This window comes from Neovison vison, chromosome 3, assembly GCF_020171115.1.
Source record: "Neovison vison isolate M4711 chromosome 3, ASM_NN_V1, whole genome shotgun sequence".
Lineage (NCBI taxonomy): Eukaryota > Metazoa > Chordata > Mammalia > Carnivora > Mustelidae > Neogale > Neogale vison.
The window spans coordinates 152,038,030-152,061,783 of NC_058093.1; the positions used below are offsets into that span (position 1 = coordinate 152,038,030).

At 44.3% G+C, this 23,754-nt stretch overlaps 1 protein-coding gene and 1 pseudogene across 5 annotated transcripts in view; one reads left to right on the forward strand and one right to left on the reverse strand.

The window, feature by feature from the left end:
• Window positions 1–23,754, reverse strand: part of SETBP1 (SET binding protein 1) — a 367,943-nt gene that overhangs the window by 153,751 nt on the left and 190,438 nt on the right. The window lies entirely within an intron of this gene.
• Window positions 10,602–11,299, forward strand: LOC122902911 (annotated as a pseudogene).

The window sequence follows — 23,754 nt, forward strand, 5'->3', positions numbered from 1 at the left end:
TCTTCCCACATCACCTCCATCTCCAAAGATGACCTTGTTTTACCACCATACATCTGCTCCTGTTCATCTGCCGCCCGTTACGCGTCTGCTCGCTCTTCTCTATGTCCCTATTCTCCGAGAGCAGGAACAGCGTTTCCTCGTTTTTCTCCCCTTGCACAGACGCACCTGCAGTGTTTCTCACACAACTCAATTAATGCCATAAACTGGTAAGAGATGATGGCCCCTGCTTGATTCGAGGAACTCATCAGTAAAATGAGCCAATGTGTCCCAGACCGCATGCTGGGAGGAATACGGATTTGTAACACACCTTCTCATCAGCCCCGGGTCGCTAAATAGGGCAGACTTTTTTTCTCGGAGCCTCCATATGTTCAACTCACATGGATCAATAGAAACACCATATTGTCTCCACAAAGGCTTTAGATCTTCACCCTTTCTAATATACAGAAAGTCCCAGATTGTCTTTTCTCAAACGCAGAGATGCCCCGAAGCTTCGGCTTACAGTTTGGGAGAGGGAAGTAGCCTGCGGTGAGTTTCACGACCACAGCCTGGGATATAACTCAACAATGTGGGTTTTAAATAGCCCCAAGTGGACCCTGCAGAACTTAAAAGCAGAGAAACGCACCAGCTCTGGAGCTCAAACACAATCTCCACCTCCGCAGCGCTCTTCTGCAAAAGGCAGAAAATCAAGAGTTACAAGTGCACAGCTGCCCAGCCAGAAGCGAAGCGGACTCCCAACAGGAGTGAGCCAACACGCTCTGGGCGACAGCTGGGTAAACATTTCCGATAAAGCCTCACAGTTTTGATAGAACCTTGTGTGTGTGTGATGATGGTACAGTCGCGTGGATTGATAGCTGCTGAAATATCTGTAAGCAAAGAGTACCGAGTAAGGACCCTGAGAAACTGACAAACTGATGAAACTGATGAGAATGGCATGAGGTTAACAGCAAGAAGAACACGGATGCTCAGCGTGGAAAATCAAAGTTTGGATGAAGAGTGGGGAGAATGGAGGATGACTGTTCTCTTCCAATATGTTGAAGACCACGGTGTGGAAGAAGGCATGGACTTAGACTGTTTGTTCTGGTGGGCAGAAATAAGCTAATGGGTGAAAGGTACCAGGAGACTGATTTCTGCTAAACGTAAGGTGATCCACTGAAAATCAGAATGGTATAGAAATAGAAGAAGCTACTGGAAGTTTTAGAAGAGGGAGAATGTCCTTTTGTCAGAGGCAGTTCTTCACAAGATGAGAAGTCAGAACAGTGGACCACCCAGACACCTTTCAACTCCATTTAAAGATTCCATGTGCTGAGAGGCTGCTTCCATCACCCTCCCACCCCCATACCACTCTGCTCTTCCCACCCACTGGAGTAGTCAGTGAATTTTCAGTAACTGACAATCAGCCACGATAAGAGGATCAAATGTTACAGGAATGTCGTACCCACAGAGCCCTGCCATGAGGAGACGTTCCTCTCCAATGCTTTCACTGACAGACTGATGGTGTTTGTATCAGGGCATATGGATAAGGACGGTGGGGAGAATTGGGGAATTGATTTTGGCTCTACCATTATATGACGTATTATACCAAATCTCTTTGAAAAGGTCTTTGGATTTGCTACTTGATTTAACGAGTAGCTTATAATGCATCCTCAATTTTTTTTTTTCTCATTGACTAAAATAACTAAAACTAAATATTTTAGTTCCCTTGGAGAAAAGTCATTTGGTCCTCGAATTATATGCTGCCCACTACATTGTTAAGTTTGTAAGTCACCCTAAAATACTTCGCCACTTGTCCAGGTGGAAGAAAAGATGGTGGTTTCTGGAGAGATTACATCCTAACACCACTGCCACCTTCCCATTTAGAGGTAGCGTGGGGTTGTGGAAAGAGCGCTCATGTGTGAGTCCAACTACCTTCTCCAACAACTTGCGGTGGCATCTCTGGCAGCCATTTCACTTCCTCTGTCAAAGGTTACCGCCAGTTCGTACCCCAAGCATAATCACAGAGAAGACTGACCACCACCTGAATACCTAACTGTATTTGAGGGCCAAACCTAGAGAGGAAGAAAAGAGATTCAAAATTCATGGTACTTTCTGCTGATCTTAATTTCATGACTGAGTTAAAGACTTCTACCCATGGCGTCTGATGTGAAATCGTAATTTTTCACTTATGTTTTCAACGGTGAGTTGGGTCTAAATGATCTTCTGTTCTCAGTGGCTGAAATCCATTTAGATTCTCTTGATGGCCCTTTGTTGATTCATGGAGATTTGTGTACTATACTTGCTTCATTCCTATGCGTTATTTAATTGAATGAAATGGGAGAATGTGTTTTTCCAAATGCCTAAGATGACTCTGGAAATAACCATGCAGAGTTAATATTTTTAAGTCTACAATCTACATATCACTGTGGACATAGCTGACAGAAATTCTATGTGCCTATAATTAATCAACATAATAATTTTCTATTACTCCTTATGATTCCTAACTGAGCACCAAGGGGGTCTTATATGCATACAAATGAAACTTCATGACAATCCAACAAGCTCAGTATTACTACCTCAATTAAAGCCAGTGCTACACTGAGGGGTAAAAAGAAAAAAAAAAAAAAAGATCCAAGTAAGGTCACCAGGGACAGGACAAGTCTAAGCATCCCCTATTTACTAGGGAGGCAAACAGTAAATCTCCTCTGGGAGGAATATGTAAAACATTTATATTTACAATTGCTTCCCGCACGGCTGGCTAAATTAATGTCATTTTGCCAAGCTTCACAAAGGAAAAGAGAGTAGCATTTCCTGAATTCTCTGGCTGTTTCTGGCAAATAACTTGCGGAGAAGAGCAGTGACTTACTTGAGGAGACGAGTTATGAATCTATGGGGCTACTGAAAGGAAACTCAATTGTCATGACAACAGCTCTTTATTGTTAATTTCAGTCCTCAATCACCTCTTTGCTCTCCAAAGTTCTTTGCTTCAACTTTCAGCTTAGTTGCAAATTACGTTCTTGCTGACTGCAGATCAAGAATGCAGATCTGAGACTTAGGTGTGTTCTACAGTCTGTTTCACCTTGGAGCAAAGAAATGGACAGTCTGGCATGGCCAATACATAAGACAGAAACTCTCAAACCGCTTAGACTATAAGGAACAATAAAAACTACATTTTTTACTCTAACTGTACACATATAGCTGTGTATATTGTGTGTCTGTTTCACATACAATAAAATAAGAATTTTATGAAACAAAATTTACTAAGTAAGTATGATGTACTTTGATATCCCCCCTCCCACTCCCCCTTCTTCCTCCCTCCCTCTTTCTTTCTTTTTCTCATTCATCATTCATTCATTTGCTACTAGTTACCCACTAAATTGAATTACAATCTGCTAATGGATCCCGAGTATCCATTTGGAAAAAAAAAAAAAAAAAAGAAAAGAAAAGAAAATCTAGCATAAGGAACAAAAGTGAAAAGACTTTTTCCCACTCCAGGAAGGTCACACGGGGATGAGGAAAGTACAGGGTGGATCTAGCAGCCAGGAGGCCAAGAGTCTATTTCCACTGACCACCAGCTGCGCACCAGCTAGAAAGCAGCGTGAAGGCTCTGGCCAGCGTGTTTGCATCTCCCCTCCCCTAGTTACAGGTCGTATGAACTCCAGAAATTACTGAAACTCTCCATGCTTTAGTTTCTCCATCTTTCAAGTGAAGCCTCATAGCACCTACTCTCTAGGGTTATTTTGAGGATTTGGCGAATTAATATAGGAAAAGTGCTTAGAATAGTGCCAATGTCTGGCCTTCAGTAAGCAGTCAGTAATGTTATCTAATATTTTTAAAACTGAAGTGATAGCATCTGTTCTAACTACCAAATTGTTCACTTAGGTTTTTTACTTGTTTTTCAGAAGATGGAAGGAATTGAATGGGGAGAAATGACTCCAAGTTGTTCAGGGAACGAGGCTGGTGATGTCATTCGACCACAAACTTCCTGAGTTAGCAGTGGATTCTGAAATAGTCATTGGAATCCTAGATGGCAGAAGTTTTAAGTAGAAAATTTCAGTGTCTGTTGCTAACCATCACATCCCACTGGTCAGGGCCCGTTTAAAATACTGTGCCTAATTCTCCGGGCGTTGGTTGGAGTCAGAGACAGCAGAGAGGCCATTCTAGGGAAAGGAGGAGACGGACGTTTAAGACTTGACTTGCCTGAGAAAACAAGAGGTATTTAGCTTAGAGATGGGAAGACTTAGGGGAACCTTGATAACTGCTTTCAAATGGTTGAAAAAATATCGTGTGGGAGGAAGACAAATTAGTGTGTATACCACAGAACCAATAGATAAAAGTGGAAATGGAGAAAAAATAATGGATACTGTTTTCCTGAAAATAAATAAATTGAAAAAAAAAAAAAAGTGGAAATGGATTCGAAATCTACACAGAGACTAATTTCCAAACAATAAAAGCTGTCTAGCCCCAAAATAAGCTGCCTGGCCCAACAGGAAGCTCCCCATCACTAGAAACAGTGCAGTGGAGAAGAGACAACCTCACAGGTGTGTCTAATTGAATTCTTGAATTAGCAGAAAGATCGAATCAGACAAAGCCTCGGTAGAGCTAACATTCTACAGGATGCCACAGATAGATGGGCTTTTACAAGGCCTAAAGCTATGCCCACAGGCAAAGTGACGTGATTTCAAAGCTGGCTGCACCTGTCTGTACCACCCAGAGAGTCTGCGTACCTCTCCAGAAGACATTTTGCTTCCCATCCTTAATTCTTACACGTGACCAGTCCTAAAGTTTCTGACGAGCAAAAAACTTGGGTAGCCGTAGCATTCTCCACTGACAGAACAGCTCTGTCTTCATGCAACAGAACTTCTTGTCTATGGTGAAGAGCCCGGGGAGTTTTGTTCTATTTCGTTTTGTTTAGTTTCGTTTTAGCCCTTTAATAGCAAACAAACGCTCTGGGGGTCATTTGGGCTCCTTGTAAATTGCTCACTACCTCTCACGCCTAAAAACTGTCAAAATGTTTAAATGTAAAAGCATTATTCAGGATTCACTTTATGAGACATGGGAGCTTAATTTCTGCTGCTTTTTCTCACACTAGAGGACCCAGGACTCGCCCCTCCCCCTCAGCTTTGAGTCTGGGTTTCTCATCTCGTAGGTGGGTTTGATTAATATGTCTTTGTCAATCCTGTGCAAACTCCTTTGAGAAAGTGAAAAGCAATGTTCAAATGTTCAAAAATAATGTCTTTTACAGTTCCCATCTCAAGACGTTTAAGACAAAAATCTCTGCGAAAAGACATGTGACCTAAAGAGGAAAAAAAAAATGCTTCCATTATACAGAACCAAGATCTTCTGGCATTTCTGAAGTAGGACTCTGAATCAGTCAGATAAACAGGGAAAGGAAAAACAGACGCTTAAGCAATAGCCCAGAAAATCTGATAAATATTTACAGCCAATTGGGATCACAGAGGCCTCAGACACATTATTTTGTTTCAGGCATAGGACATTCACAGCCCATGTTAACGCGCAGTTATGGGAACCTTGGCTCCCTTAGGTAGAAAAGACCCACTCATGACCCACTCAGTCTAGAAACTGCAGCTGGAACAAAACCCCATTATGTGACTTCCTCCCAAGCCAAGATTGGGTTATGTTAGTATGAGACCCCATCCCACTCCTGCCTGATGCTCACAAGGTAGCTGGTTAGAGAGGAGGAAGACAGGTGGGGAAGAAAGGATTACAAGGAAAAGGATCAGGAAGTACTTAGCAAGAAGTAGTGCAATTAACACTTATTTACATTTATTTATACTTCTTTCCTGTCTGTTCTGCTCTAGGAGGCCAGGCATTGAATTGGAATATAGTTAAGTCCAGCACAGTGACTGGACCAGGGTAGATATAATACGCTATTTTTATAAATTCTCTCTTCCTCTGCTCACTTTTTCCCATCAAAATCCTTCTCTGTCTTTAAGATTCAACTCATCCTGCTTCACCTCTGCCCACCTGATGACCCGGCAGACCCCAGGGCATTGTCTACAGTGTACGATTGTGTCCACATCTGTAAAGAGAAGACAGTGGAACTGAACACGTCTACCTGAACACCAGGTCTAAGAAAAGAAAGCAAATAAATGAGGACTCCATGCCGCTGAAGGCCTATTTCTCAAACCAGTTTCCTCCAACGCTTCACAAACAGTAGGCACCAAATGAGTGAGTACCTACAGTGCTTTTGTCTTATTTCATTTGTGTTGGTGTGCTTCTCCCTCTTGTTAACATTTTGGCATTGTTTGCCAAGAACTCCAGACTTGGAATCCGGAGACCCATGTAAATTCCACCCGGTAGGGTCACTAACACTGGGAGCTTGGGAGAATCTTTCAATCCCTTGATTTTCAGTTCCTTGGTGTTAAAACTTGGATAAAAGTAATTACCTTGACTAGGCTACAGGTTTGATGTGAAAATTAAATGCAGCAATCATTAGGAAATTGCTTTGTAAGCAACAAAGCACTATCACGTGTAAGACAAAGTGGGTAAGTTATTGTCTAAAAGCCACCCCTTCACTTTTTTTCCCCTAGCCTCAGGCTTAGGATACTTTGGGGGACTCCCTAAATTAAAGAACAGAGAAAAATGGGCATATCTGTCCTAAGAACAACTTGATGATGTATCCTTTTAATAGGATCTACACTAACACCTCAGAGTGCTCCAAGATTCCTGTAGAAATGGTTTCCCTATTTTGCTAAAATTTCCTCATCAGGCAGAGAGGAAGAGGATCACCTCTTAGATGGAGCAAAACCCAGAGAGCAGAAAAATCTAGTAACATACAGAGTTAATTACCTGTCTATGTTTTATAAAGGTATTCTTATCCTGATTTTCACATTAAAAAAGCTACTGAAGTAAGAACACACAAAACAACAACTCCTCCATTAAATGCTGGAAAACTATACTATCCAATAAAGAGGGAGAAAATTTTCAGAGAAACTGGAATTTTAGAAGAACTTCTCATGGCTAGTTATTTGTCAAAATTATGGAACAGAGCTTCTCCACATAGAGGGGAATGAATTACTGACATTTAAGTTTAACAGGACCTTTATCTCTCCCTTCTGTGTATACCTGGGTGTGTGTGTGTGTATATACACACACACTGTATACACACACACACACACACATATATATATACACACACACACACACATATAAAAACATATATGCATGCATGTATATATATATATATATATATATATAGAGAGAGAGAGAGAGAGAGAGAGAGAGAATGAAATCTGTCCTGGGTTAATTGTGTATCACAAGACCCTACCTCAACAGTTTAATGTAGCATTCTGCAGATACCCTCAGAGCAGCATGTAACAAATGGGGACCTCAGTTCATCTCCTCTAAGTGAAGAGTCAGTGCTTTCACATCTGGGAGTCATTCCTGCCACCCCTTAGCCCTATGCTTGGAGGTCTTGGGGGCAGACGATGACTTGAGCATTGACAGACAGCATTTCTGATGTACACTGACCACATGACTGGGGCCAAACAGGGGATTAAAACAATCTAAGTCAACTGATCAAGTTATTTTTTGGTTGTTTATTTGGTTTTTAGGGTAAGAGTGAGTGGGGATGATAAATATAGCTCTTAATGACAGCTCTTAAACCTTTAAGGGAAGAATGAACATCTTGGTACAAAGTTAACTTCCTCTTTTGATTCCTTTCCTCCTAGTTTGGCAAGAAAATGGAGCATTTTTCAAGCCTTTAGAGGCCTACTGGTGTCCCTGGAGATTAATGAAAGAATCAGACAAATCCTAAAAGCATCAGCAAAATTGTTTATCTCTGTCTTGAAATGCTAAAAGGAAAAAAGGTGGGAAGGATGCAGCTTTACAGTAATAGGGGAAAAAAAATCAAAAGTTTGTTAGGGAAGATATTCAACTTTCAAGTCAATTAAGGCCTACGGGTAAATGAAATTGGCTGGCTGTTACTCTTCCAGAATAAGAAAGGATGATAGAGCGAAGCTTCCACTTATTGGTGAGTGGCCGGGGTGTTATTTGGGACTCCGTACACCTTTGGGAGAGAATGAGTGGCCATCACTTGGGACATGGATCAAGCCATCTCTCTGGTCCCCAAGGAGAAGGTTTCAAAACTACAGCAGTCAGTTGACTTGACTCCCAGGAAGGATTGGCTGTCAACCATTTCCAGACCCCCTTTCTTTGTACCCTTTTCCTGGACCTCCAATTTACTATCCATTGGTTTCTATGCTCCAAACCTCTGGGTAAGCTGTCAGTGGCATCGATGTTATTAATCTTCACTGGCCATGTCAATGACAGTCACTGCTCATATAAGTCAACACAAGGGATAAACATAATAGAGGGGCATTAGGCTTTGAGTAGACAAGGTTAAGTCTGAGGAAATGAACAGGCTGATTGTCACCGTTTTAATAAAAGCACAAAGCTCCTTTATCTGCTATATAACTTTTTATTTTGCACCAATGGGAAGCCTATTCCTTTTGGTATGAATTCAATTCATAAAGCTTTAGGGAAGATAAATCTTTAGCTAAAGAACAGAGAGAACCATATCAGCTTCGAAACACTGTTTCAGGGGATCCTGTAAAAAGGTTCCTCCAAGCACTGACCCGAACAAAACAAAAGCCCTGAGTGTGCTCTAAAAGTGGCCGATATGTGACATTTGATGAGCTGCTAAGAACACACCTTCACGCATGCAGGGCTAACTGGTTCGCAAGGCGATGAAACCTTCGTTTGGGTTTCATTAGCTCTACTTCTCACCAACTACAGTGCATGGCTGCAGGCTCAACCTACATAATTCAACTCCCTGGAGGCTTGGTGTAGAAGCATATCATCTTCCCTGGCAGAGAACAGGATCAGCACTCTGGACTTTTCCATGAAGGAAGGGGCTGGGGCTGCCTGTTATTAAGGATGGAGGCTGGATGCTCCTCTAATGTATAAGTTCCTTACTGAGCCCAGAGAATGATCTGCTTTCTTTGTTGGTTCAGATCTTTTCTAGCTTGGCTCTCCTACCTTACACCCAAGAACCCTAGCTTCCTCTGACTGAGCCCTTATGTTTTGAAGCCTGAGTTCCCGATACTTGTAGTTGGATTCCTTACTGGTGTTCCTCTTTGTGATCTTCCTTTGACCACCTCGGATTAGGCCTTGATATCTATCTGTTCTTCTCCAGCTTGGATAAGTCCCAGCTGTCTTGGACAGAGCTGGCGACTGCCTCATTGTAACTTCTGCCTGTGCCTTCTCTTGTAGTTTAGTTACTGGTCCAAGAACACCCATCCTGGGTGTTCACCCTAGAATAACTGATCCTAGCCAATACTTGCTACTGTCTTCTCATCCTGAAGACTCATTACAGCCCTTGGCCTCAGATTCTGCATGCTCTACCCTGCCTTCCCACACTTGAGCCCTCGCTGAGAACAGGGAAAAGCCCTCTGCGCTGTCATCTTACTGGAGCTGCTTCTTGTGCCCTAGAGTAGGAGTCTCTAGTCTTTTCAAGAAGGGAATTCCCAGGTAATCTTTTTCACGTTCAGAATAGACACAGAGAACTATAAACACCTGGTTGGCTGGACTGATGTGCCAACCAGGAGACTGGGGACTTCCCCAACTGAGAGCAATGGCCCAGTTGAAGGGGGTGTGATTTCTGTATGCCAGTGACTCATGGCCTCAGATGAATGGTGCTAGGCTCTCTTCAGTCATCAAATACGTCATGAAGGCTCACTGGGTGCCAGGGACTGCATGAGTAGGGGAGTTCAAAAAGCCTTTAAATGGCACCTCCCTTGTATCAGGCAGTTTATACTGGTTGTTTCTAATCCTTCTAGCAACACTCAAGGGAGTCCATGTCCCCACTTAATAAAGGAACAAACCAAAGATAAGTAATTTTCTCAAAATCATACACCTACTAAAAAAGGAAGAACAAAATTCAGACCCAATGCTATCTCACACCAACTCCAAGTTCTTCCCGAATACCACATGGTCACACTACTCACTCATTCACCAATTTATTCATTCAGTCAGTCAGCAAATGTCCTGGAGAGTCTACTGCAACCCGAGGGTCTTTGCTAAGTTCAGTGTGGAAGATCCTTCACCAGGAATTAGAGGGTCACTCTGGAGGTGAAGCTCTTTGGGGGGCTTTAGAAAGCTGTCACTCACACGGGTCACCAAACAGAAGAGCTGGTATCCTTTTATTTAACAATAATAATAAATGCACAGTCCAGCAATCTTTCAAAAGGAGCAGCGGTTGCCAACTATGGAAACTCCTGAAGACGGGGTTTTCTCCATATTTCTGATGGGTGCTGAAGCTTAAGAAGAATCAAATATACCTGAAAGGTGATGGGGCTCTTCCCACAGACAGCCTCTGTGCAGACCCAAGGGTTATAGATTCTAATTTAAAAATCGAAACCACTTCTACATGTGAATATAAAAGTACATATCCAACTGGATAAAATATGCAGGCATCAAAAAATGAAAGGGAAAAGATTTAATCCAAGTGGGTCAAGGAACCTCTTGGATAAAGTGAGTAAAAATTTAAGGAGCCAATGCTCCCAAGCAGTGAGCTATGGAAGAGCTATACCTAATTTGAGAGAGAGAGAGAGAGAGAGAGAGAGTGTGAGCAGGGGGAGGGACAGTGGGAGAGGAAGAGGTGAAGTTGTAGACTGCACTCTGAACTTAGATCCTATCACAGGGCGATCAAGGGGTTTTGGCTTTGTGCTATTTAAAGAGTCGGAGAGTGTAGAAAAGGTCATGGATCAGAAAGAACATAAATTGAATGGGAAGGTGATTGATCCTAAAAGGGCCAAAGCCATGAAAACAAAAGAGCCTGTTAAAAAAATTTTTGTTGGTGGCCTTTCTCCAGATACACCTGAAGAGAAAATAAGGGAGTACTTTGGTGGTTTTGGTGAGGTGGAATCCATAGAGCTCCCTATGGACAACAAGACCAATAAGAGGCGTGGATTCTGCTTTATTACCTTTAAGGAAGAGGAACCAGTGAAGAAGATAATGGAAGGAGCAGTACCAGCAGCAGCAGCAGTGGGGCTCGAGAGGGGGATTTGCAGGAAGAGCTCGTGGAAGAGGTGGTGACCAGCAGAGTGGTTATAGGAAAGTATCCAGGCGAGGTGGTCATCAAAATAGCTACAAACCATACTAAATTATTCCATTTGCAACTTATCCCCAACAGGTGGTGAAGCAGTATTTTCCAATTTGAAGATTCATTTGAAGGTGGCTCCTGCCGCCTGCTAATAGCAGTTCAGACTAAATTTTTTGTATCAAGTCCCCTAATGGAAGTATGATGTTGGGTCCCTCTGAAGTTTAATTCTGAGTTCTCATTAAAAGAAATTTGCTTTCATTGTTTTATTTCTTAATTGCTATGCTTCAGAATCAATTTGTGTTTTATGCCCCTCCCCCACCCAGTATTGTAGAGCAAGTCTTGTGTTAAAAGCCCAGTGTGACAGTGTCATGATGTAGCAGTGTCTTACTGGTTTTTTAATAAATCCTTTTGTATAAAAAAGGGAGAGAGAGAATCTCAAGCAGAGTCCGCATTGAGCATGGAGCCCCGCACAGGGCTCCATCTTATGACCCTGAGATCATGACTTGATCCAAAATCAAGAGTCGAATGAACTGACTGAGCCACGCCAGTGCCCCAGAGCTGTACTATTCTTAAAATCTTCATTTATATCCTGTATAGCCTCTGGAAGTCAGATCTCTGAGGAACAGCATGGATGGGATGAGCCAGAATGGGTGGGATGGGACAGAATGGGATAGAATGGAAAAGGGTAAAATGCTAGAGTTGGAGGAAGACTTCTAAGACATCACATGCCTCCATTTGATAAGGAAAGTGAGACCCGTGACTTGACTGACAGTTGGCGTGGAAGATGTATCTGTGGCTTCTGGGGGTGCAGAAGAAGAGCTAAAGGCTGATTTGATTCCACTTTTGCTCAGCTGCCATCTTGAGGCTACAAGGAAACGGAGACACCCACCTAGGCAAAGTCCATAATGGACTGGAGAAGTTTTATTTGAACAAGAGTATCTTCACGAACACATTTTCCATGTATCATCTTTTGGCAAACATTTAAACTATTTCCCTAACGGTACACTTTGAATTACTCTAAGTTGCTAGGGATTTCAGTTTCATTTTTCCAATGACCTTCGTCTGGTTTCTGAATGTCAAGTGAGTTTTAAAAATTTTCTGGGCCCCAGTGCGGGAGCGGGGACTGCAGTTCCTGGAAACCTCCTAGGGCTGACTTCCCTTACGTGCGCAATGGGTATTTGCTTTGGAAGGGTGGCACGGAAAGAGACACATAGAAGGGTGATGTCTTGGAGAAACGGGGAGCTTGAGGGGTCTCACAATCACGTATATTGTGATTGTGGAATCACAGAGGAATACTCTGTCCCAGGCAAAGCAGTAGGTCCCTTACATGCACACTTAATCATACTTAAGACCAGGTGAGCTGAGTATTGCTTCCTCCATTGCACACATAAGGAAACGGAGGCTCAGAGAGGTCATCGAACTTGAACGAGGTCATGAAGCTAGCAAGTGTTGAAGCTGAGATGCGGTCTCCGGTGTCACACCTGGAGCTGGACCTGCACAGCCCCCTTTGCTATGTACCGCCTTCCTTTGGGATGCCACTCAAACGCACCCAGAGACGGACACTAACTAGGCCCAGCCAGGTAAGTTCCTTCCCTTGGCTGGGAAATTCTTCCTAAATAAACCGGAAATACGTGTCTTTCAACAAATGTCCACTAGCTTTAGTCTTCTGTTCAGAAACAGTTTGTTTAGCAGAAATTCTAAATCTCTTTTCTGTGTAGGCCAGAAATGCAGAGGAATGCATTTAACAATTCCAGCTCCCCTGCCATCTTATGTCTGTGGACAAGAGAGCAAAGAACAAAAGGGGAAAAGGGTTTCAGAGTCTGAAGGTCATGGTGAAGCCCTGCTGTCACTTTACCACTAAACCGCTGAAGACTTGGAGCAAATAATGCTCTTCATCTGCCTCCGTCTCTGCTTATTCTTCTGTAAAATGGAGCTAATTATCCTTGCCTATTTTACAGGCTTCTGGTGCTCCAGAAGGTATACGTAACCGCTACAAAATACAAGCCATTTTTACTGTTCATATCCTGTATATGGGTTGAGAGCCTAACTCCATTAATTTCAGAAGCGCGAAGAATAAAATACCTTTTTAAAAAGTCTCTCAGGCCACGGCTTTTGGTAGATGGTCCTGTACTGAGTGAAGATGAGTTCAAACACGAACAAACATTCTGATGAGCTAATCAAGACGGATACAGGTTTAAGGATAAGTAGATATGTCGTAGTGGTCTATGACTATGACTGGTCCAAGGGGCAAGTTCCTTGACTCGCCAGATTGTTTGTGGCATTAAAAGAAAAAGATAGAGAGGAAGATGGGAGACAGATACTTGCCGCAGGAGGAGCACTGAGTGTCACGGCTGATGGACTATGTTAGTGACTCGGAGACTGGCCCACCCTGAAGCGGGGCAGACCCATGATCACACCCCGCTGAGATGACTTTGCTCCTGGTGGAGCCTGCATCACCACACCAGAGCTGTCCTCTGAGTTCACCTGTGAATAAATGATCTCCCCAAAGACAAACAGATCCCTGCATCCTTTCCAAGAAAAGGAAGGCAAGAGGAGGCTGGATGCGGCAGCGCCCTTCGCCGTGGGTCAACCAGTGGCCGATGCTGAGTTCATGTGGCAAGATTTGACGCCCACACCTTCATTTAATGCTTTGTATGTTATCTCGTGGTTTCTGAGGCCCACTGCCGTCCCCCAGGGGTTTGCAGGAGATAGATTCAGCCTCTTATCGGAGAGCCAGGGACGTTATCTAAATAGCTGCCACCTGCAGAAAGGCTGGTGTCAAACCAAATGCACTGGCTGAAGTACCCTTTCTAGGGGAGACAACCACAAATACACACATGGGCATCATGTGCATGTGCACACACACACACACACACACACACACACACTCCCAGAAAGAATTATCTGCAAGGCTGCCAAAGCCCATAGCATGAGCCACGCCACGCGAACCTGATATCCTACAGATCTGTCCTCTGTCCCCACATGATCCTGTGCCTGCCTTCCTATCTAAAATAGGTCCTGCCCCAGTGCCGGTCCTGTGGGCTGGGAGCCTTCAGCAGCAGCTGAGGGAGGGAGGGCTGGGGGAGCCCACAGCCGCTCGCTGGGAGTCACTGGCAGCTGTCTTTGAATTCAGGGGAAGTGGAAGGGACCTTTATCGCAGTCGGGAGCGAGGAAGAGGCAGGTTAAAAAAAAAAAAAAAAAGAAAGAAAAGATGACACAAAGGTTGCTTGTCACAAAGCAGAGGGAAGAGAGCAGCTTCCCATTCTCCTCCAGGCTCTGGCCTCAGATGACAGCTGAGCGCAAGTGGAATCAAATCAGCCCTCAGCTCTCTCTGCACCCCCAGCAGCCACAGAGAGAGCGCCACGCCAGCTGTCAGTCAGGCCAAGGCGCTCAGTAAATGCCCATGATTAGCGCCTTCCTCAACTGGGAGTGGAAATGGAGAATCACAGCTCTCTCCCCAGAGTTGCTAGAGCCACACACCCGTTAATTTCCATGGAGCCGAATGTAACCAGAAAATAAATGTTCCTGTACACCCTCCAAATTTTATTTCCCTTGCTGAAGAGTTGGGGAGGGGAGGAGGGGTATCTTCCCCCCTTACGATCTCTTCTCATATTTCAAATGATCTGTATGTTTGACATCCAACCAAATGATCCTCAAAGGGAGACGATGAAGGCCCCGCACCTCCATTCGCCAGTATTTAAGGCTTAATGAACTCTTGGCGAGTTCTCTCCTCCCAGAACTTCATGTTTGTTATTACAGTTTAATGGTGATCTGTCCAACGCTCACATGCCAAGAAGCCTTGCTCGTAATCAGAAAAAAATATATTTATTTACCGGTTGCATAATCGGGCAAATCTCTGCTTTTCTGGAGATCGCCACACTCATGAAGAACTACCACACCCAGCTGTGGTCTTTGTATTTAAATCCAGGCATTGTCCGGGGAGAGGGGCGCTGGGTCCAGCCTGCCCGGGCTGCTCCCGCCTCTGTCTCAGAGATAATCTCCCTCAGCTGGGTATGAATCTGGACTGAGTGGGTACGTTCGGAGCTCGAAGCCTTTGGGTGCAAAAGATGCTCTACAAATGCACATTCGGAGTAAACAAAACCCATCAGGCCCCTGCAAGAGTCCGACGCCTGATTGCACGACACACATCACGGTGGAATCTGCAATCGGCAAAGTAATTGGTGTTATTACAGCTGATGGGGGATTTCTGATGCGGCCCGAGCTCTCCTTTGAAATAATACTCAGCCATTTAATTTGTCCAGCTCTCGTTTGGCTGATTGCTCTTTTCTGCTGGAGTTTATCAAGAATGAAACGCGCTGTCTCTCCAGACGCCTGCAGGCTGAGATTTCACAGGCATTTCTGTTTTCTACAGTACCCCCCGCCCCGCCCCACCACTTGTCTGACGGACCCCATGCCTTGGTCTCCTGTCACAAGATGCCAGTACTGCAGGAGGTTGGAGGCGGGGTGGGGGTGGGGAACAAACTTCAATTTAATTCAAAGCTGCCTACTTCTGGTTCCAACTCCAGAGGTGTTTGAGCACTCCTGTTAGACCGTAAAACAACGATGAAAGACAAGTAAACCTACAAAGATTTACCAAAGAAGGCTCATGAGGATTTGTTAGCACCAAAAATCAGACAAATAATAGATGACACCTTCATTATAACTGCAAGGTTAGATGACATTAGAGAAATATAAAAATGTGGATACATGCATTTTTGTTTGGGGGATCTCTTTATGCCCCAGTGTATGCACAGGCATGCCTGGAGTGGGTCCTACAAATATTGAGCGCATACTTTTCATCGGAAGCATGCAGATTCTTTCCTTCACACGACGCTCATCCCCTACCCCAGTCCTCACTTTGGCATTTCTGCTGCTACCCAGAGGAAGGGCAGGAAAGCCAAATTTAGCCAGCTGTATTTTTTCACAGTACACACAACGCTGGAATCTGGGCACATCCCTTTCATCTCCATGGGCAAGCTACTGGCTCTGTCAGCAATAGACTGTTTACTGGAGACAGGAGTCCTATGGCCCTGGTGCATCTCGTCCACAGGTGCCATGTCAGTTTGATGGCCCACGAGTTCTAGAACCCACGGGCTCCATGAATCATGCGTTGACTCACTTTTCATAGAGTAACACCTGGATTTATGGATCTGAAAGTTATCATATAAAATCCCCCCAAATTCCCGATCCTAACACAGTTGCTCTGAATAGCCCCCGCCCAAATGCCCTTTTGGTCAGTTCCTCACTGACTTTTCTGGGCACTAAGTCACTGTGCTGATGATTCTTCGACCTGGTTAGAGCCAAAGCGGACCTCCAGAATTATGCTGAGGTTCACTGGACCCAACGCTGTTGGTTCAGATGAGGCAATATTCTGGTGGTTGGAAAGGTCTTGAGACTTTTGTTTAAGATCATTTTTTCTAAAAAGATTTATTCATTTATTTGAGAGGGGGGAGGGCCAAGCAGACTCTGCACTGAGCTTGGAGCTGCACATGGGACTCAGTCTCATGATCTGAGCCAAAACCAAGAGTTGGACACCTGACTGACTGCACCACCCAGGTGCCCCCATTTAAGATCATTTTAATACGTAAGGCTAGTCCTTCTCCATGGGGGAAGAGAGGAGATGTTAATTCAGAAAGTGCTACAGGTGGGAAGAGAAGGAAGCAATCAGTGAAGGCACTTCTGGGTGTTCTTGTCTCCCAGCCAATGGTCCTTCTCCATTCCGTATCCACTCCTATTCATCTCCATCCTCCTCCTGCCCCTTCTAGGGTCATTCATTCAGGGCCAGAGTGTCTGCCACTGTTCCCTTGGATTGGCAAGCATCATACACCAAGTGCTGAAAAGACTAGAAGAGATCTACATTTTTGGGGTTTGGTTTTTAGGTTTTTTAATTCATTGGCAATCCCAATTTCTAGCTTACAGCTGCGATTTGTGCTGAAACCTGACTTCAGTGGTCCAGGGTCAATTCCAATTACGTAACTTGTAGGAGTAACAAGCACTGTAAGTGCACACTGATGAAAGGCTCACCAGATGCCAGACACTATCCTTTGGATCTATCTATTCAATTCTCCCCCAAATCCCATTGGGAAGGTACCCATCCTTCACTAGTGAGAAATCTAGGCCTTGGACAAGTGAAATAACTTGTGGAGGTCATGCACCTAATAGAGGGCAGACCTATGATTCTAACTTACTGGTTTGTACCCAGCACTGGTGCTCTTAACTACCAAATGATAAAGCAATAGGGAATGTTCCCTGTGCTGGATTTTTGGATACAGAAGGTGCTTCTAAATAAGCACCCATTTTTACCAGTTACAATGATAAAGATGATAATAGTAACACATCAAGTTTTTCCATCTCATGCATCTTTGGCTTGGGATACCTGCTGGTGGTTTTGCCAGGGGTCCTGACAAATATTTCCAGGAAGGTGGGAAATGCAGAAGGAAGCTCACTGCAGAGCTAAAGCGGAGGAAGGACATGGTCATTAGCAGGGATATATCAGAACACTATGGTGGAGACTGTTCACAGGCTTAACACAGCCTATAGACACAAGCCAGCAGAGGGCTGGAAGGTGTGACTGGAGGACGGCTAGCTGTTCCATGAGGAGGGGCCCTTCTCCTGCAAGGGGGAGGGGGTCTCCTGACACTTCTCCATTGATCCCTTTTGTTTGCAACAAGGTGGTAGAAAATGGGTTGGGTGGATGGGTGACAGGACAAGGGGGCTGAGACGTGAGCCAGGCAGTCCGGTTGGAAAGATTTTTAAAAGTGAGTTGGGGTGCTGGGCCTTCTTTCTCATGAGGCACGCTTGAAAATATCCTGCTAAAGGAAATATGAGGAAGACACCTTCTTCCAAGTCCTAAGGTGGTCTGTGAATTTGCATTTCCTGCATGTGAGTCATTTCTAGATCTAAAAATGTAAAGAACAAAATGATACATCGTTTTAGAAACAGGGAAATCGGACGGTGACTCAAACCACTAATAAACACACACATCTGAGATACAGCACGAAACATCAGTGACCCCAGGCCTCCAGCAAGCAGAATGACAGCGAAATTTTTAAGTTCCTGTGCAGCCCCTTAGCCAAAAGGACTAGAGAGAAAAACAAGTATAAGAAACCAGAGACATGAAGACAGTAGAAGAAGTCACAGAGTAATTAATGTGTCTCAAGGGAGGTTGGAAATCATCCAGTCCTATACCTTTGCTGCTGAGTTTTTTTTGTTTGTTTGTTTGTTTTCGTTTTAGATGCGAAGACTATGGTTAGAAGAGAATCCTACTCAAAGTCAATCCCCACTGGTTGGCCTCACTTTGGTTATATTTCTGTATAACTGAACTTTTCTTAACTGAAAAGAACACTTCTTAACTGAAAAGTTAAGCTTAAATCAGATTTTGAAAGGTTCAATCATTTTTTAATATACTAGCACGGATCACTTATGCTGATTCCTTTGATAAAATGGAAAAACTTTCTGTACATGAGTAAATCCTCCTTTCCCAACAGTCACCTGCCATCTATCAATTTTCCTGGTGTGAACTTCCACACATTAGGTTTATTTTAAGTTCGGCCCACCTGCACGAGGCCCTCAGATGGTCAGAGCATCTTGGGAGAAACAAAATATTCACCAAAGTCTAAAGAGATTTAGTATCCCAAGAGAACTTCTTAAGACTTCAGAATATTCCACTGAAATGCCAGATACTCTGGAAACACCTAGAGAACTTCTTTCTCCAGGACCGAATGCCAATGCTGTGTTTTTTGTTTTCTTTCTTTCTTTCTTTCTTTCTTTCTTTCTTTCTTTCTTTCTTTCTTTCTTTCTTTTAACAAAACATTAAAAACACTGTCAAGGCAGACAGTTCAAAAAGGTATACCTATAGTATGAAGCTGCCGATTTCGTATAAGAAAAATAACAGTGTCAGCAGAGTACAGGGCAGCTGTATGCACCTTAACAAAATATTTTTGTTGAAGATGCTCTGTTATTGTCATAGATATCCATGTATGAAAAGATAAATAAGTGGGTTACCTTAGGCATTATGGGAAAAGATCCCCGTTTTGTGTAAGTATCCTACAAACAGAAAGATACCTTTACAGGTGGGAAAGGAGAGGGGATTTGTATCCGTAATACAAATATATTCACATGAGCTCACAGAAAAAGGCAAAGAAAAACAAGAGTCCAGAGCCTACCCTTTTGATAGAACTAGGAAACCGCACAATTAGAAGAGAGTTTCTCAAACGATTATGGATGAACGACCAGGTATTTTTACCCCAAACTATGTTTTTGTAGGATTACTTTGGCAAAATACTATAAAGATAAATTAGTAGGAAAATGATCACACGCTTAGATGTCACGGAAACATTGCGTGGCTATAGAGGATTCTAAATATTCCATTTCTAGATGTTTCTCGTTCTGGGCCAGTGATACACACTGGACAGGCCAGCACCGGTCTGCAGCCCACACGCTGAACAGTACTGAACAAGGAGCAGAGGTGCACAGCTACAGGTAGAAGGCAAGCCAGAAGAAAGGTCTGGAGAGAAACAACCTGGCTCCTGGAGTCAAGGGATGTGGTGTGGTGTGCTGGCCAACTAAATGTGTTCTCTCTTGGGGTAGCATTGCAAAGCCATCTCTATTTAGATATCGTTCTGAGTCCAGAAAGCATGTCTAGGCAGCAGAGGAGACCAGAACTCCAAACACTATCACTAGCTAGTTTAAAATACTGTGCAGATCTCAACTGCTGAAAGAAAACAGCAGAGGAAGCACACAGGCACAGGCTTTACAGAATCCATGCTTAGCCATGCTTCCTCTCTGCCTGGATGGCCCTTTCTTCTGGGTTCAAGGAGCCGGATCTGGGGGTTAGGGGCAAGGGGGCAAGGGGAGCACATGGCACGTTCCTGAAACGGGGGGGGGCAATATTTGAATGTGGGGCCTTTACTTTCCCTCCTCTTCAAGACTTCCTCTGTGCTGCGGTCTCATCTAGAAAGCGAGGAGGTTGAGTTCGGTCCGGGGGAGCTTCTGCAAACACCAATCTCTGCGTTCTACCCAGACTACCTGAACGGGCAGAGACCTGGCTCCTGTAGTTTCTACAGGTCACCCCTTCCCCCAGTCACTCCCACCTGCTCTCAAGGTTGAGAACCAGTCCTCTGGCTGCTCACGAGTGTCTCCTCCTGTTCTGAAGTGGGGGTGGGGGAGGGAGGTAGCATCAGTTGTGGGACTTCCTTAGGTGCTGTCTTGCTTTGGAATGATTCTTCCACAAATGGCAAAGGAGCTACCATGTGGTGAATTCCAAACAAGCTGACCTGTTTTCTCACTGCTGTGCATCTGAGACAAGAGACACCACTGTCTCCCTCTGCCTCAACTCAGTTCCCTCCTCTGGAGAAAGGGCAACAGCCTTCAGGATTCTGTATTTGGGAGTCTGGGAAGGACAGGGATGAGAAGAACAGAAATTCTTTGCCAAGACGGAAGTACCCACAATGCTCTGCGGCAGTCCCCTCTACTCCTCTGAGATGTGCCGACTCTGTTTTCCTGGAACCTGGTGAAGTTTAAGAAAACTCAACAGAAGGTACAAAGGTAAAGAGGAGGCTGCTGGCCTGTGTGTTACTGGTGGTCAGTCTGGGTTTGACCGATGTGACAGCATGGAGAGGCTCTGGTTCAAGGTGGCACAGCAGAAGTGGTTTAGGACACAGAAGTCTGGCCCAGACTGTCTGGCTTCAGATCCCAACTCTGCCACATTTAGAGGCCTTTGTGACTTTATCTTCTCTGTGCTTGTGAAGTAGGGATGATATTTTTACTGATTTCACAAAGATGTTATAAAGAGTAAACATGATAATACATGTAAAGCTCAGAGAGCACTGTCTGGGCCTCTGCGATACTCTGAGTAAGTCCTTGTCACATGTACACTCGTCCTGTTGAGTCTGATAGGGGCTGGATGGTCTGGAAAATCCAGAAGGATGAGTGACTTAGGAACTCAGGGATTCATGCTAACCAGAAAGTACCTGGGAGAGAACTCGAACTCCTCACCCCGCCCTGCTAATTCTCAGGGTAGGAGCACTGCTTGTAGCGATCAAACACACAGAACATCACAGAGTCAGAGGCTACTGGCAGGACCCCTTCTCTGGAGATGCGCACAGTTAGGATATCGTTCTCCTCAGGTAATTCCATGGTCATACCTTCCTAAAAAGCAGCTTCTCCTCACAAAATATTTGGGGTTCTTGTGTTAAAAACTTCTGGGACGGGACTCACGGAGCCCGGGATATTGTGCAGATGGTTCCACCACTGATGATGCAGGAGCGGAACTGATGGTAAGGCCTGAGGGAAGGAGAGTATGGTTCATTCAACGATGACTAACTCTCCTCCTATGAACACTGGACCGTAATTATTTTTAATCCAGGAATGAACGCCGGACCTTCCAAGCCTACACTTTGTTCTGAGCCCCCCATTTTGATTAATGGTACCCCCATTTCTCCCATCAGCCAAATATTTCCTGGCTCCACTGATGATGCCTCCACAATTTCTTTCACATTCGACCTCCCAGCAGCAGCCCTGCCGACCTACATCTCAAATGGACCCATGGCCACAGGTTCATTACTGGGTCCCTTCTTCACTTCATCCCACCTACTACCTATGACATAATTGTCTCCCCTCACGGCACTGGCTCTTCCCCACCCTCAAACCTTCACTGGCTCCTCCCTCGGATGGATTATAAAATCTAAACTCTGGGTCCTGATTCAAATGAATCAACTGTAAAATGACATGTTAAGATAATCGAGAAATCTGAATACAGACTGGGTGTCAGAAAATATTACGGAATTACTTTTGATAGATGTGATCATGGCATTGCGTGTGTGTGTGTTTTAACCCTTATTTCTTAGAGAAGCTTACTGAAGTAACAATGAGTGGAATAACAGGATGGCTGGAATTTTTAGAAAATACTCCCCCCAAAACTTAAAATTATAATTATATACATGTAAAACTATATTTCTATATCTATAGATACAGATATAGATATGCATCTATCTATCTATCTGGGAGTGTAGATACAGTAAGATTGGCAAATGGTAATGGTAATTACATTGAAGCTGGTGCAGTAGTGTGCTGGGAAGCAAGCGTACCAGCTCCAGAAAGCTGAGTATCAATGACTTTGTGAGCAGGTCATTAAACCACTGGCAGCTTAGAATTGGTCATGGTGGGGGTATTTACACCACAGAAATCAGCAAATGCTACAAGCTAGGGCTTTTGCGGCAACAAACCACTTAAGTTGGATAATAGATCATAGGAGTTGGTTAATAATATGGAGGCTTATTACACCTAATTTGGTGTAAAATTGAAAATGTCAATAATAATTCAGTTTTGAAAAAAATCCAAAGACTTCCCCAGACATTGAAGACATTCTGCAACTTGGTTCCAGCCTAATTTGTAACTTTTCTCTCCACTCCAAGTCCCCAGAACATTCCCAAGCATCTCCACCCTTGTTTTGGATTCCATCCCACTTCCCCGGCCCTGGAATGGGTACACCACCTCACTATCACTATCTTGGCCCAGGTACAATGACATCTCTACCTGGAAGACTTCCAATCATGCTCTATATAGATACATTTTCTCCTTCTCCTGAATTCTGAAATAATTTAACCTGTAGTTCTGTAATGGAAGAAGAAACCCTGAATTCACTGTGTGTGGCATGCGTCACGCTAGGCTGCTTTCACAACATTGTCCCATTTGATCCTTACAACTATCTGTGAGATAAGCGACACAACTTTTTTGTTTGATAAGGAAAACGAGAACTAAAGACATGAGGTAACTGTGCCAGGGTCACAGAGCTGGTATCAGTGGCAGAACATTACAGAACTGACGGATTCTGGGGAAGCGTCTGCACAGCAGGGAGCCCCACATGAAGGTCTCCATGGGTGCCTTTGAATAAAATGGCAACTCGGTGACAGAAAGCCATTTTCTCAATACTGAAAAATGTCTTCCTATGGGTCCTGATATACTTTCTCCTCCCCTCTCCCATTACCATGTACCCTTGGCCATAAGAGCAATGAACACTTGGCAAGTTCCTTAAAAATGGCTACCTCGCAGGACAACTATTACACTTGCCCCCCAGAAGATCCTGTCACAAGACACATGGGAAGTAAAACTCCATTTTTCCCAAAATGAGTATGTTCTCTCCTGTGAGACAATGGGGAGTCTGTAAAGTAGGGGAGAACCAAGTGCTTTAGTGGCCTTTCTTCTCTGGGGGAATGAGTCTTTTCAAGGTCACTTTCCCAGCACCGAGGCTGGTACAGGTGAAACCCTGCGTCTGAATGTGGGACTCATGCTGTGATCATTTCTTCACCACATTCCCCACCCGGGCTCTTGTAAGTGTGTGCACCATTACCCATGGGCACGTTCACATGGACGCTGACTGCAAACAATAACAAGGCTTCACATTGGGGCACTTGGGTGGCTCAGTCGGTTAAGCGGTTATCTCTTCGTTTTGCCTCTGGTCATGATCTCATGGTCATGGGACTGAGCCCTGCGTCAGGCTCCATGCTCAGTGAGGAGTCTGCTTAAGGATTCTATCTCTTTCCCTCTGCCCCTTCCCTCTCCCCTCTCAAATAAATAAATCTTTAAGAAGAAGAAGAAGAAGATGGTCCTGCAGGAGCCAAGAAACAAAGAACTAACTGCCAAGAAGCCTTGGATGGCACCTGTATCCTAGATGAGGGCAATGGATTCAGCATTTGCCTTGGATTGCTCCTGGA